This window comes from Mustela lutreola, chromosome 4, assembly GCF_030435805.1.
Source record: "Mustela lutreola isolate mMusLut2 chromosome 4, mMusLut2.pri, whole genome shotgun sequence".
In the NCBI taxonomy this organism is placed as follows: Eukaryota; Metazoa; Chordata; class Mammalia; order Carnivora; family Mustelidae; genus Mustela; species Mustela lutreola.
The window spans coordinates 97,394,719-97,409,206 of record NC_081293.1 but is presented as its reverse complement, the minus strand read 5'-3'; the positions used below and the strand labels follow the sequence as shown (position 1 = coordinate 97,409,206).

The 14,488-nt window shown below is 39.7% G+C and overlaps 1 protein-coding gene across 11 annotated transcripts in view; it reads right to left on the bottom strand.

The window, feature by feature from the left end:
- The window catches only part of SUGCT (succinyl-CoA:glutarate-CoA transferase), an 811,293-nt gene that overhangs the window by 303,908 nt on the left and 492,897 nt on the right, over positions 1 to 14,488 (bottom strand). The window lies entirely within an intron of this gene.

Here is a 14,488-nt window from a genome sequence, read left to right as displayed (position 1 = left end):
ACAAAACAACATATGGAATGCTAATTTTGTTGTGATGCTACACTCTAATACAGCAAGAAACAGATTTTTCATAAAATCAGCAGATTTGCAAACACTAATTAAGAAACATTGAAAACTATCAAGGTCAGTTTAAAAATCCATTTGAAAACAAATATTCCTAGTCTTGTTAGTTGTAGTAATTTCCCACTAGGGATTTGCTGCACATCAACAAACTTCCACCAACCAAGTCTTGCAGTAAAGGTAAATAAATAAAGGTTTACTTTCTATTTTTGATACCAAGCCGAACAGTGGGGTTTGGAAGTTTGGGTGGAAATAACCAATTTGTCTCTACTGGTATAATCTCTACTCAGGAATCGAAGATCTTTGGGCGTACAGGATTTCTACTTAACTTAAGATATATCACTCCTGAGAGACTTTCCAGGAGTTCAGCGCTTGCCATAAGGGAACATGCTGTGATGCTGTTAACTTTGTGAGAATAATTCTCTGCCTTGTGTGGAGAGAGCAAGGAGCCCCCAGAAATTAGTTTGACAACCAAAACCTTAATGAATGCTGCCCTCTGCCCTGTCTGTGCCCATTGTTTTTTCTGCCTCTCTGTCCATTGGGGATGGAAATACACATAGCTGCCCCTGTATGTATTATGTGCACATGGATATATATGTGTGTGTGTGTGTGTGTGTGTCCCTTTCCAAACACTCAGAGTTTCGACCAGTGGGTATTGACTAAGTACTCACTAGGTCAATCATGCTACATGCTCAGGGGTACTCATCTGTCATCAAAGTTAATTCCATGCACAGCAGATGAACAGATGTATTATATTTATAGTCTCTGACAGCAGATCCACCATTAACACACATCAAGATGCTTTAAGCAGGCTAATTTATAACAAACTCCCCTTTCGCCTAAGAACCCTAGACCAATGACAAAAAAGGAGCTGATTTGAATCCAAGGAGCAAAGATAACACTATACTATTGCATATTCAACTCTTCTGTGTTAAATAGTTCAATGTATTACTGTTTTGTCTTGTCTTATTCCAGAAAGGACTTAGAGTAGTTTTGTTTGGAGTAAGTGTGAGACTGGTTGAATTCGGGAAAGTTACTATTAACTGGAATTTGGCCTTTAGTTCCTATGGTATCCCTCTTGATGAAATTGGGAGCAGGATAATATATATTTGAGTGGGTCAGTCCTCTGTCCCATGGACCCCCAACACCGGACTGGCCAGATGATTGCTGAAATGTCTTAAAATAAAGATGCAAAAGTTGCATGAAGCGAAGACAAAGATATATCAGAGTAAATGTCATGATTATTTGAACTTGTCTACTGATTCCTTGAGGAATGCTATCTCGTGAACAAATGAACTTCTTCTCCTTACCTCTTTCATTTCACTTCACTATTTATAATAAAAATGAGGAGGATCTGAGATTATGGGGTGGGAAGAACAATCTTGGCCAAAAAGAGACTATTAGACTTAATTTAATCTTATGTCTAGGGTTTTTGTTATAGATACAAACAGCACAGCAACTAAGACACCAAACATGGGAAATTTTAAAACATTATTTATTGCTAAATCTAAAACACTCAAACATCACAGCACAGTGATTGCCAAATCTAAATTAGAGTCTGTGGGATTTTTAAAAGTTTCTCTTCAGGGGAACGTTTCAGCTCTACAGAGAGGTGTGATACGTAAGAAGATGGAGCATCTGGCTGGAGACCAATTTGCCTATGAGCCCAAACCAAGTGGACCCATATGGACAGCTTTTATAAAATCCTAAACGGTAAAGCTGAAGAAAACTCTAGGCTCAGACTGCTTTCACAGCACTCACGGGGTTATAACAAATTTTGACTAAACCTAAGAATTTTCAAATGATCTATTTTTTATTTATTCATGTTTATCCACAGTGGGTTTTTTTTTTTTTTCATTTCTCTGCTTTTATTTGGATATTTAAAAATTCAGGGCTACTCAAGCATTTTGTTTAAATACCACAGACAAGTCACTCATCTTTCTTTCATGAAGGAGAAAAGAAACGTTAATGAGACAGATAATCAAAGTCCCCAAAACAGACAGGAAAGACTAGAACTAATGCATTTTCTTTTTAAAACATGTATAACATAAAATAAACCATCTAACCATTTCCGAGTACACAACTGCATTAAGTACATACATAATATTACACAATCATCACAACTATGTATTTCCAAAATGTTTTTATCATCTTAAACAGCAGCTTAGTATCAATAAAACAATAACCCCCCACTTTCATTCCTCCCCCAGTAAACTCTCCTCTCCTTTCTGTCTCTATGAATCTGCCTGTTCTAGATACCTCATGTAAGTGAAATTATTAGTATCTGTCCTTTTGTGTCTGGCTTATTTCACCTAGCAGAATGTTTTTGAAGCTCAGCCATGTTGTGATTGTATCAGAATTTCATTCCTTTGGCTAAATTATATTCCATTATATGGAATTATAATATAGAATTATATTCCATTGTATATAATATTTTGTTCATACATTCATCTGTAATGGACACTTGAGATGTTTCCACCTTACAGCTATGGTGAATAATGCTGCTGTAATCATTGGTATACAAGTATCTTTTTAAGTGTTTACTTTCATTTCTTTGGGATATGTTTCTACTAATGGAATTACTGAACCATATGGTAATTCCATGTTTAACTTTTTTTTCTTTCCACCCCCCAACACCTATGTCAGCCATACCCCTACTCACCTTGCCTCTGGCAACCATTAGTTTATAGTTAAGTCTGTTTCTTGGTTTGTCTTTTTTTTTTTTTCCTTCTTTGCTTGCTTATTCTGTTTCTTAAGTTCCACAAATGAGTGAGACCATGTGGTACTTGTCTTTCTCTGACTGACTTATTTCACTTAGCATTATATTCTCTAGCTCCATCCACGTCATTGCAAATGGCAAGATTTCATTATTTTTATGGCTGAATAAAAATGCATATTATATATATTATATATAATATATATATTATATATAAATGCATATTATATATATATCACCTCTCTATTATATATGCATACCACCTCTTCTTTATCCATTCATCAATCAAAGGACAGCTGAGCTGCTTTTTAGCTATTATAAATAAAGTTGCAATAAAGATAGGGGTGTATGTGGGGCGCCTGGGTGGCTCAGTGGGTTAAAGCCTCTCCCTTCAGCTCAGGTCATGATCCTAAGTCCTGGGATCAAGCCCTGCATCGGACTCTCTGCTCAGCCAGAGGCCTGCTTCCTCCTCTCTCTCTGCCAGCCTCTCTGCCTATTTGTGATCTCTGTCTGTCAAATAAACAAATAAAAAAATCTTAAAAAAAAAAAAAGATAGGGGTGTATGTATCCCTTTGAATTAGTACTTTTGCATTTTGGGGGCACTCAGTAGTGTAATTACTGGATGGTAGGGTGGCTCTATTTTTAAATTTTTGAGGAACCTCCATACTGTTTTCCACTGTGGTTATACCAGTTTGCATTCCCACGAACAGTGCAAAAGGGTTCCTTTTTCTCCACATCCTTACCACCACTTGTTTTTTGTGTTTTTTATTTTAGCCATTCTGACAGGCGTGAGATGATGTCTCATAGTAGTTTTGATTTGCATTTCCCTGATAATAAGTGATGTTGAGCATCTTTTCAGGTGTCTGTTGGCCATCTATATGTCTTCTTTAAGAAATGTTTCTTCATGTCTTCTGCCCATTTTTTAATTAGATTATTTGGTTTTTTAGGTGTTGAGTTGTAATGTTCTTTATATTTTTTGGATACTAACCCTTTATTAGAGTAGTCATTTGCAAAATCTTCTCCAATTCCATAGGTTGCCTTTTAGTTTTGTTAACTGTTTCTTTTACTGTGCAGAAGCTTTTTATTTTTTTTCTTTCTTTTCAGTGTAACAGAATTCATTGTTTATGTACCACACCCAGTGCTCCATGCAATACATGCCCTCTATAAGCTTTTTATTTTTTTTGAGTTATAGTTTATTTTTTTAATGTTTAAATTTTTTATTTTTTATAAACATATAATATATTTTTATCCCCAGAGGTACAGGTCTGTGAATTGCCAGGTTTACACACTTCACAGGACTCACCAAAGCACAAAGCTTTTTATTTTTATATAGTTTATTTTTTGTTTATTTTTGCTTTTCTTTCTCTAGCCTCTAGAAAAATGTTGCCACAGCCTATATCAGAGAAATTACTGCCTGTGCTCTGTTCTAGGACTTTTATGGTTTCTGGTCTCAGGTTTAGGTCTTAGCTCCACTTTGAGTTTATTTTAGTGTTTGGTGTGAGAAAGTGGCCCAGTTTCATTCTTTTAATGTGACTGTCCAGTTTTCCCAACACCATTTGTTGAAGAGGCTGTCTTTTTCCCATTGTATATGCAATCTTCATTTGTTGAAGATTCATTGACTCATTGATTGATCTTATAATTGTGGGTTTGGTACTCAGTTTTCAATTCTATTTCATGAATCTATGTGTCTGTTTTTATGCCAGGACCATACCATTTTAATTACTACTACTTTGTAATATAACTTGAAATCTGAAATTGCGATACCTCTGGTTTTGTTTTTCTTTTACAAGATTGCCTGGGCTATTCGAGGGTTTTTTGTGGTTCCATACAATTTTAGGATTGTTTGTTCTAGTTTTGTGAAAAATGTTGTTGGTATCTTGATAGGGGTTGCATTAAATCTGTAGATTGCTTTGGGTAGTGTAGGCATTTTAATAACATTTGGTCTTCTAACCCATAAGCATGGAAGTTCTTTTCATTTCTTTGCTTTGTCTTGAATTTTTTCTTCAGTGTTTTATAGTTTTCAGAGTACATGTCTCTTACCTCTTTGGTTAAGTTTATTCCTAGATATATTATTGTTTTTGGTGCAATTGTAAATGAGATTATCCATGTTTAACTGCTTGAAAAGCTGCTGTTTTCCACAGCAGCCATACTATTTTACATTCCCACATTGCATAAGGGTTTCACTTTCTCCATATGTTTACCAACACTTGTTATTTCTGTTTTGTTTGTTTATACTAGCCATCCTAATGGGTGTGAAGTGGTATTTCACTGTGGTTTTCATTTGCATTTCCCTAATGACTAATGATGATGAGCATATTTTCATATGTTTATCGACCATTTATATATCTTCTCCAGAGAAATGTCTATTCAAGTACTTTGCCCATTTTTTAATTGGATTGTTTGTTGTTGAGTAGTAGGAGTTCTTTATATACTCTGGATGTTAATCCCTTATCAGATAGGTGATTTTTAAATATGTTTTCCTCATCTCTGGGTTGTTGATGTATAAAGGTTTTTAATTTTAATGAAGTCAATTTCATCTATTTTTTTTTTCTTTTGCTATCTGTACTTTTGGAATCATATCCAAAAATATCACTGCCAAATCCAAAGTCATGGAGATTTTTTCCCATTTTGTTTTGTTTTGTTTTCAACCTGTATTATAGTATTAGGTTGCACATTTTAGGATTTTGATCCATTTTGAATTAATTTTTGTATATGGTATAAGCTTTTTGTGTGTGGATATCCAACACTTTGGTTGAAGAGACTGCCCTCCCAGACATCTTGGGACCTCTGCTGAAAAGCAAATGATCATATAACCGAAGGTTTTCATTGCCTGTATGAGGGATAGCCACGAAATACCTGTCCTTATACTGGTACCACACCGTTTTGATTACTATAGCTTTATAATAAGTTTTCAGAATGGGAAGCATGAGTCCTCCAACTTCATCCTTTTTCAAAATTATTTTGGCTATTCAGATTCCCTTAGTACTTTTATTTCTTAATAAAAAAAAAAAAAGCCTTTGGGATTTTGATGGGAATTACACTGAATCCATAGATCAATCTGGGTAGTACTATCATCTACATATTGCCTTCTTATCATTGAACATAGTATGTCTTTGAATTACTGATGCTTTCTTTAATTTCTGAAAGAAATGAAAATGCACTTATTTTTTAGTTTGTTTTTACACTTAACTGACATTTACCCTATTCTAAATGCCTTACAAGTATTAGTTTATTTAATCCTCTTAACACCCCCATAAAGACTATTTTAACTCTGTTTTATGGATAAAGAAACTTAACACAAAGAGGTTAAATAACTTGCCTAAGGTCACAGAGCTCATTAAGTGGCAGAACTGGGATCTGAATCCAGGCAGTGCAGCTGTGGAGCCCAAGCTCCAACTATAATATTATATTCCTTTTCAAGAACTCATTCATTAGGCATTTGCACAATGCCTGCCAGTTCCCCAGAAGCAGGCCCTGAGACAAGAGTTCATGCATGTATCAGTGATTTATTCAGGAAATGTTCCTAGGTGCAACCCATTAAGGGAGTAAAGACAGGATAGGGAAGGAGAAGATGACAAACAAGAGTTTGATTCCAGGTCAGGTCCCTATCTCAGCCTGATCTGGTGAGAGCTGTGGAGTGTGTGTGTGTCCACCTCAGGGAAAGGATTTTTGTGCTACAGTACTAGCTGCAAGTCACTCTGCTGGGGGTATGAACTTTCAGAAAATCATAGCTCTTCACATGTCTGAGATAAGTGGCTCAAGTAGCTCAAGGTTAGTCCTCTAGAGAAAGTAAGAACTTCAGGTTGGTAGGAACAAAGCATACAAATACACAAGGGTGGTAAATCTCCAAAGAGATCAAGGAGATGCGGGCAGAGCCCACCAACAGAACCTTGTGTGTGTAAAGTACTATAGAAAACACTTGAAGAACTGAGATAAATGAGACTAATACATTTGCCTTCAAGTAGCAAAGTCAAGACATGCCTACTTTATAGAGTGTAGATGGTGGTAATTACTATGAGGGGCATATTTGCTAAGAAATTGGAGAGAATAACTGTTTTATGCCCTGGTTGAGAGACTCATAAAAGATCACTAAAGAGGGGGCACCTGTATGGCTCAGTGGGTTAAGGCTCTGCCTTCAGCTCAGGGTATGATCTCAGGGTCCTGAGACAGACTCTCTGCTGTCAGGCACTCTTCTCAGCAGGGAGCCTGCTTCCCCCTCTCTCTCTGCTTGCCTCTCTGCCTACTCGTGATCTCTCTCTCTGTGTCAAATAAATAAATAAAATCCTTAAAAAAAAAGATCACTAAAGAAGTGGTGTTCAACCTGAGTGTTACAAATGGCAAGCTTTGGGGAGAGCCCTCAAGGTCAATCAAAATACAGAACAACCCCACAGAGGAATGACAGCACAGTGCACCTACAGTGTTCAGCAACACTGTACTACCGAATATAACGAGTTCCCCAAAACAGTGTTTGCAAATGCAAAAATAGTGTTTTGAAATGCCCCCACCCCAGACCTACCTGAATCAGACACTCAGCAATGGAGTCCAACAGTCTATTTCAGTAAGCCATGCAGGTGACTCTAAAGCATGGCCAAGGTGGCGGGACATGTTCTACCACCACCTCGACTTCTGCTCCATGGAAGCTGCCCTGAGCTGCAGGTGCACTAGGTTGTCAATGACTCTGCTGCCTGCCCACCACCACACTCCCCAACTCCCTCTCTTCACCTCTATCCTCTAGCTGAAGAATAATAGCACAGGATAAAAGTGGATCTTCTACTAGAAGAAGGGATAGCCATAATAGAGAGCAGCCTTTTGGGACCTACAAGCTTGAAGCTCAGCTATTGCAGAAACATGAGGTCAATTCAATGGGGAAAAAAAATGACAGAGGAACAATTCTGCTGATCAGAGGGGAGGGCGTGGACCACCATGGGGGCCATTCCCCCTCTCTGTCTCCAGGGAGTTCTAAAAGTTCTTACTCCTCCTCCTTCCTTGGGGTCTGGGGCAGCTCCAGGGGCTCACAATACTCAGAAAATGACAGGCTAACAGTTTATGCCAATAGGAGATGAGGTCTGCAGCACCACCATAGTTTGAAATTGCAAATCAAACACTATATGAAAGATCACATAATTCTTATAAACAAACAGTTTAGAAATGACCATAAATTTATAACATATAAAAGTATGGGGGCACCTAAGAGGCTCAGTTGGTAAGCATCTGACTCAATTTTGAATCAGGTCATGATCTCAGGGTCATGAGATTGAGGCTGTCTCAAAGGGAGAGATTATTTTTCTGCCTCTGCCACCGTTCATCTCCCCCCCATAAAATAATAATAATATATAAAATTATGTTTTAGGAAAGAATAGCATAGTTTAGTGGGACAATATGCAGAAAGGAGCCTTGGAAATATGATTTTGGGGATAGGCATCCTAGGTGAGGATGAGGAACCATTAGGCCAGGCCATGAAATGAATAGAGCCTGAGCTTTAGTAAGTGTCTCTGACAAGGTGTGCAAAAAGACTTACAGAGAAAAGATCCCAGAAGAAGGGAAACCTCTTAGGATGCTCAGAAGTAGAACTGTGGAAAAGCATAAAAAAATAGGAAATTCTTAGATAAAATTGGCAAATACTTAACTAAGGAATAACAAGGAAACATTTTTCTGCAGACTGAAGATATAAATTAAGGTGAAACAACTCCTCTACAAACGTCTGATGTTTTTTTTTTTTTCTGAAACAGAAAATTCATTCTTACCCACAGAACAACAGCCATTAAAACTATCCCCACAGAGAAACTACTGAACTCTCTCTCATTGAAGCGTTCTTGAAATGTGGACATGCTGAATGACTCTAGGTGTCCTTAAGATACACGCATGTGATCACACTTTTGGCTTAAGCCTGCAAATACATTCCCTTCCTCAGAAAGCCTGCAGGTTATAAAACAAAATGCTAATTGGCATGCCACTAAATTCTCTAGATCAGCTGTTAGAACAGGTTTAGGAAACCACTCACCCTCAGAGTCCGACATTGCCTTATTATCAGCCCATCGTAAGGAAGTTAACATCTGCATAGCTGTTACATTAAATAAAAATAGCAAATACTTGATGAGTGCTTAGTATGTGCCAGGCTCTATGCTCTTTATATGTCTTATGTCTTTTTTTCTTTTCTATTCTCTTTTTTTTTTTTTTGCTGAGACACAGAGGATTAAATGAATTGCCTGACATTACACAGCTTTTAAGAAACAAAGCCAGGGGCGCCTGAGTCGCTCAGTGGGTTAAGCTGCTGCCTTCAGCTCAGGTTATGATCTCAGGGTCCTGGGATTGATTCCCGCATTGGGCTCTCTGCTCAGCAGGGGGCCTGCTTCCCTTTCTGCCTCTCTGCCTACTTATGATCTCTTTCTGTCAAATAAATAAATAAAATCTTAAAAAAAAAAAAAAAGCCAGGATGTAAATCCATATATGCCAACTCCAGGGCCAGAATCCAAAGCACTAAAGCCATATCTCTCCATACATTATAGCTTTTAATTTAGTCCTTGTAAAAACCCTCTGTGGTACTCATTAGTGTCACCATTTTACAGGTGCAGAGCATGAGACCCAGAGAAAGTAAGCGTCCAGGTCACCAAGAATCCACCTGTAAGACCTAACCCGAGTTTTCTGAGTCCCGGGCCACGTTGACTCACTACCTGGGATGGTGTGTACTGACTGGGATCAGCTTCAGCATTTCCAAAACATACTGGCAGTTCTGGGAAAGGAAGCAGAGTATCTGAAATATCAACCCAGCCAACAGCAGTGATGATATGTACAAGATCAAGTGTGCGTGCCCAGGAGCACATGCACACGTATACACACGCGCACAAATGCGGCAGTTTAGTAAAGGTGACAGGAGCGTGGCAGCGTCTACACTTCCGCTCTCCACTACCAGTTAATGGTACATCAATCTGTGTGCATGTAGGTAGATACACGGAGCTAGAGATCATGTAAACAGTAATACAGAGATACCCATTTTCAGAAAGGGACGAGAATAGTCATGTGGACTACCTGGGATGTCTGGGAATCCAGGGAGGAATTATCATCTGTTATAAAATATAATCAATCCTATTGATAAAACACTAAACACTATGACGGCATTAAGCAAGAGGTGCATTATTCAGTCTTGACTTTCCAGGCCTGCTGCACGTGAAGCATGATCGCAGAGGCAGCGTCCACCTAGAGAACAAGTCTAGAAATTTTGCTAACTGAAACTTGTGTTATTTTTCTAAAAGAATGACTCCTTTCACTCAACTCCCAGTCATTCCCTAATTTTAGGCTATATCCCCAGCCCAGGTCTCGCTTTCTTTAAGGCACCAATATTCATCTTGGAGAGAGGAAGTATATAGCAAGACTTAAGTCAACTCAGAAACACTGCAAGGTTTTGTGTTTTTTTTTCTTTTTTTTTTTAAACCTGGAACACAAGCCCAAAGGTAATTATTACCTATCCGATCACTTCTTTAAATTAGCATTGCCATTATGAACATTGTTTGTCAATGAAGATTGAATTAATAAATATGGTTTTAAACAAAACGCATTCCTAAAATAAACTATCTTCTGCTTACAACCCAAGCAGAGATCATTCACCGCCACCCTTCAGGAGAATGGCTGGAACCATCTCAATCCCCGAATATGGAAGAACAGATGTGAGCTCAGTCAGGTACAGATGTTGCAATCACGGCCACTGCTTCACATAAACAGAAATCAGTATGTCCCAAATCCCGTGATTAGGTCAGGAAATCTCAAATCCCTGAACCAATTGATTAATACGACTCTGATGGCTTCAGGAGAAACAAAGCGAGGGGGTGTTGTTTGGAAGCGGCCTTGCGAGAAAGGCTGTACTTAAACATAATTTGCCCTTTTCCTTCCGTGCCTTTGGGGAAAGTGTGATGGGGGGCGTTGCCCTGATCACAGCCTCTGTGTTGGGGCCAAGTTCTAGGTTATCATTTATGCAGCCGTCTTGCACTTTGATCTTGGTCATGCTGACAAGGAAAATGAGAGGAGCGAGCCGGGCAGGCCCCCAGCGCATGATCGTCGTGGCGGAGGACACGGGGTTGAACAGTTCCATGTGCCCTGGCCAGCCCGCACCAGCCCCATGTGATCTATCCCTGGTCTGAGCGCAGGTGCAGGGACGCCGGGCCTGCCCGGTGCAGCCCTGCACAGTAACTAACTGATTGGAAGCATTGGGGAACTTACCAGAAAGCAAGAACACAAAAGTCGGTCAGGAAATGGTTACAAATTAGAAAAAGAAAGAGAAATCAAGGGCAGAGGGGCCTCTTATGCCACAGTAATAAAAGCAACTTCCTCTTCACCCTAATTTCGGAACCACAGAGTCGAATTCTCTCCATATGAAATTCCTTACAAGTCGCAGGCTGCCCTGAACCACGGCCTGTGTTCCTTTCAACGTACTCACAGCGGAGTCGCAGAGAAACAGATGTTACCGTTTTGCTATCACGCTGTCAAGGGAAAGTGTCGACTTGACATGGGAAACAGCAACCCCACGACCTCTGGAGAACAACTCTCAAGCATCTCATAGATGCTTCTGTTGTCTGGACAACTTGGATCCCTGAAGTTTGGGCTAGATCTCCAAGATCGCGTAGCTCAAGTCGAACGATTCCGATAAACTCTGTAACTGAGCTGAAAGTGGCGTGTGGCGGCTTGCAAACCAGGTGGGATGCCAGTCTGAGAGGGCAGCTGGTTTCCAACCTTTCTGCAGTTCTCAGGCTGGCTAACTGAGGCCCCCAACCCCCATCCCCTGCAGAGCCCCTTCCTGGGCTGGGTGGGAATAATTTACATTCCTATCTGGGCTTTCAGGATTACTTCCCCTGTCTGTCTCAGGGCACCCATTCTACCTCTCTGTAATCACCATCACCGTAATCACCATAATCACTGGAATCCTCCTATCCCTATGCAAGTTTGTCCCTCCAACCAGACTGACTTCTTGCAAATGGAGAGTATGCCTCCTACTGCTTCATGTCCAAGGAACCTAGCACATACCACATTCCACTGCTATGCGTTCTGTGAACAAGTAAATATACTTCAGTCTGGGCTGTCAATATTTATCACAACCTAGCAGAGTATATATTTATTTCTCTTCTGGCTTACATTGTATACTTCCTCATGAACTCACTGAACCATTTCTTTGTATAAAATAAAATAATAAAATAAAACGTGTTTTAAAGTTCTATGCAAGTATGCTTGAATATATTTACAGAGATGATGGCATTCAGCCTGGAAGTTGATTCTCTCCCTCCGAAGAGATAGTATATTCTGAGGAAAAATAAATAAAAGTTTATATTCAGCAGAAACCAAGATGTCTTTTAGACCAGAAAGCAGCTTTCAGCATGAAGGCCAGAACCTTCACGAGGATTTAACCAAAGCAGATAAGGGGAGGGGAGGGGAGTTGTGGAGGAAAACGGAAGAACAAGGAAGTTGTAATCCATAAAAACAAAAGTGGCCTGAGTGAACAATCAGGAGGGGGTCCGAGGGGCACCCACCAGCCACAGAGCATGCCCACTTGAATGCAGGGGGCCTGAGAAGGGCTTGGTGAGCACCAAGTCACAGATGATGAAAGGCATGGAGCAGGCTGCCAAAGGAGAAAAACCACAGAAGAGAAAAAGGAAACAGGCAAAATGAGTAAAAGGGAAAGCAGCAAGAAGGGAAAGGGTCCCCATAAGACATCCTGGCCAGAAGAACTCTGGGAATATAGTAAATAGGTTCTCAGGACTGAGGTGAAACGTATGTGGACCTTGCAAGACATCGAGAGCCCCTTGCAGGACAGAAAAGAAAGTGTGAGAGTTAACAGGACAGAGAAAGAACCATGGCTATTCTGGTGAGAGAGAGCTTCCCCCGTAAATGGAGCCCAAGGGCCAAGAAGAAGTATAGTGGTATATTTGTATTTGTTTGTGAAGCTCATACCATCATTTCAAACATTTAGTTAATGTTTTGGCCACAGTATATGATTACACGCTGCTCAAATAAATCTGTGTTGGTTTTAAGTCTCAGGAGAAGCCCCCATAAGGACATTGCTATAACATGTGAGTAGTAGCCATTCTTCACCCAAGCGGGAATGGACAGTTCTTGATTGGTTCCGCCTCTCTTCCTGCCTTCCTGTCAAAACAGAAGACTCTGTCCACGAGAGGAAACACAAACTCATAAAAGACTAAGTATTGAAGAGAAGATGAAATCTGGACTGCTAGAGATCAGAAAAACTGAGTACCACCAGTACCACCTATGACAATACAAACATAGCCTCCTAGAGAGATCTGACAGAGAGCAGAAGGGAAGATGAAAGGCACTGATACCTCATAAAAGCACTGGAAGATCCAAAGTCACAGATAAAATCCAAGACAGCTTTTTGTGTTCTTTTTTTTTTTGGAAGGGGGGTGGAAGGAGAGAGAGAATCTTAAGCAGATTCCATACCCAGTGCAAAGCCCAACCCAGGCTCCATCTGAGCCTGAGATCATGAGATCCTGAGATCCTGAGATCATGACCTGAGCCAAAATCAAGAGTTGGTCACTTAACCGACTGAGCCAACCAAGCACCTCAAGACAGTTTAAATTCCATTAAAATTGTGAACCCGAATGTTTATAGCAGCAATGTCCACAATAGCCACAATAGAAAAACTATGGAAAGAACCTAGATGTCTGTCAACGGATGAATGGATAAAGAAGATGTGGTATATATATACCATGGAATACTAAGCAGCCATCAAAAGAAATGAAATCCTGCCATTTGCAACGACGTGGATGGAACTAGAGGGTATTATGCTTAGCGAAATAAGTCAATCAGAGAAAGACAACTATCATATTATCTCCCTGATATGAGGAAGTGGAGAGACAATGTGGGGGGCTTGGGGGGTAGGAAAAGAATAAATGAAACAAGATAGGATCGGGAGGGAAACAGACCACAAGAGACTCTTAATCTCACAAAACAAACTGAGGGTTGCCAGGAGGAGGAGGGTAGGGAGACTGTGGTGGGGTTATGGACATTGGGGAGGGTGTGTGCTATGGTGAGCACTGTGAAGTGTGTAAACGTGGCGATCCATAGACCTTCACCCCTGGGGCTAATAATACATTATATGTTTATTAAAAAATTTTTTTAATTATTAAAAAAAACTCTTTATCAGGTGGTAGAGCCACTATTATAAGTAACAATTCATGATTATGGATAGTCAACCTGAACTTTAGTTTGTACACTCCCAATGGTTCTCTTAACCTCCAGTGTCTAGCCTTTGCAAGTTATCTTTTTTGACAAAGTCAGAATATTAACCTAAGAAATAAACCCAATCATGTCATTCTCTGCTTAAAATCCTGTCCCAGAGTTGCCTTCCAGTACCTAGAGAATGAATTCTGAACTGCTTAGAGTGACACTGAATAGTCCTGAGTCAGGTCATACTTCCATTTTTGTTTCTTCAATCATTTTCCTCCTCCCTCGTCTTTTTTTCCCCACTATACTACACCCTTTAACGTTCTAGGAATAAGTATGTTCAGATATTTAGACTGCCTCTTCATTCTATCCCTAACACTCATAATTCACTTTCCACTACTCACACAGCAAATCCTACTTCTCTCTCAAGCCCCTGCTCTCATGTTTTTACCCAATGACTCCTTCCTTAATCCTCTTAGTCACAGTAATTATCCCTGCTTATATACTTGAATTATGTTAATGCCTAATTGCATCACCTTGGTAAAATGG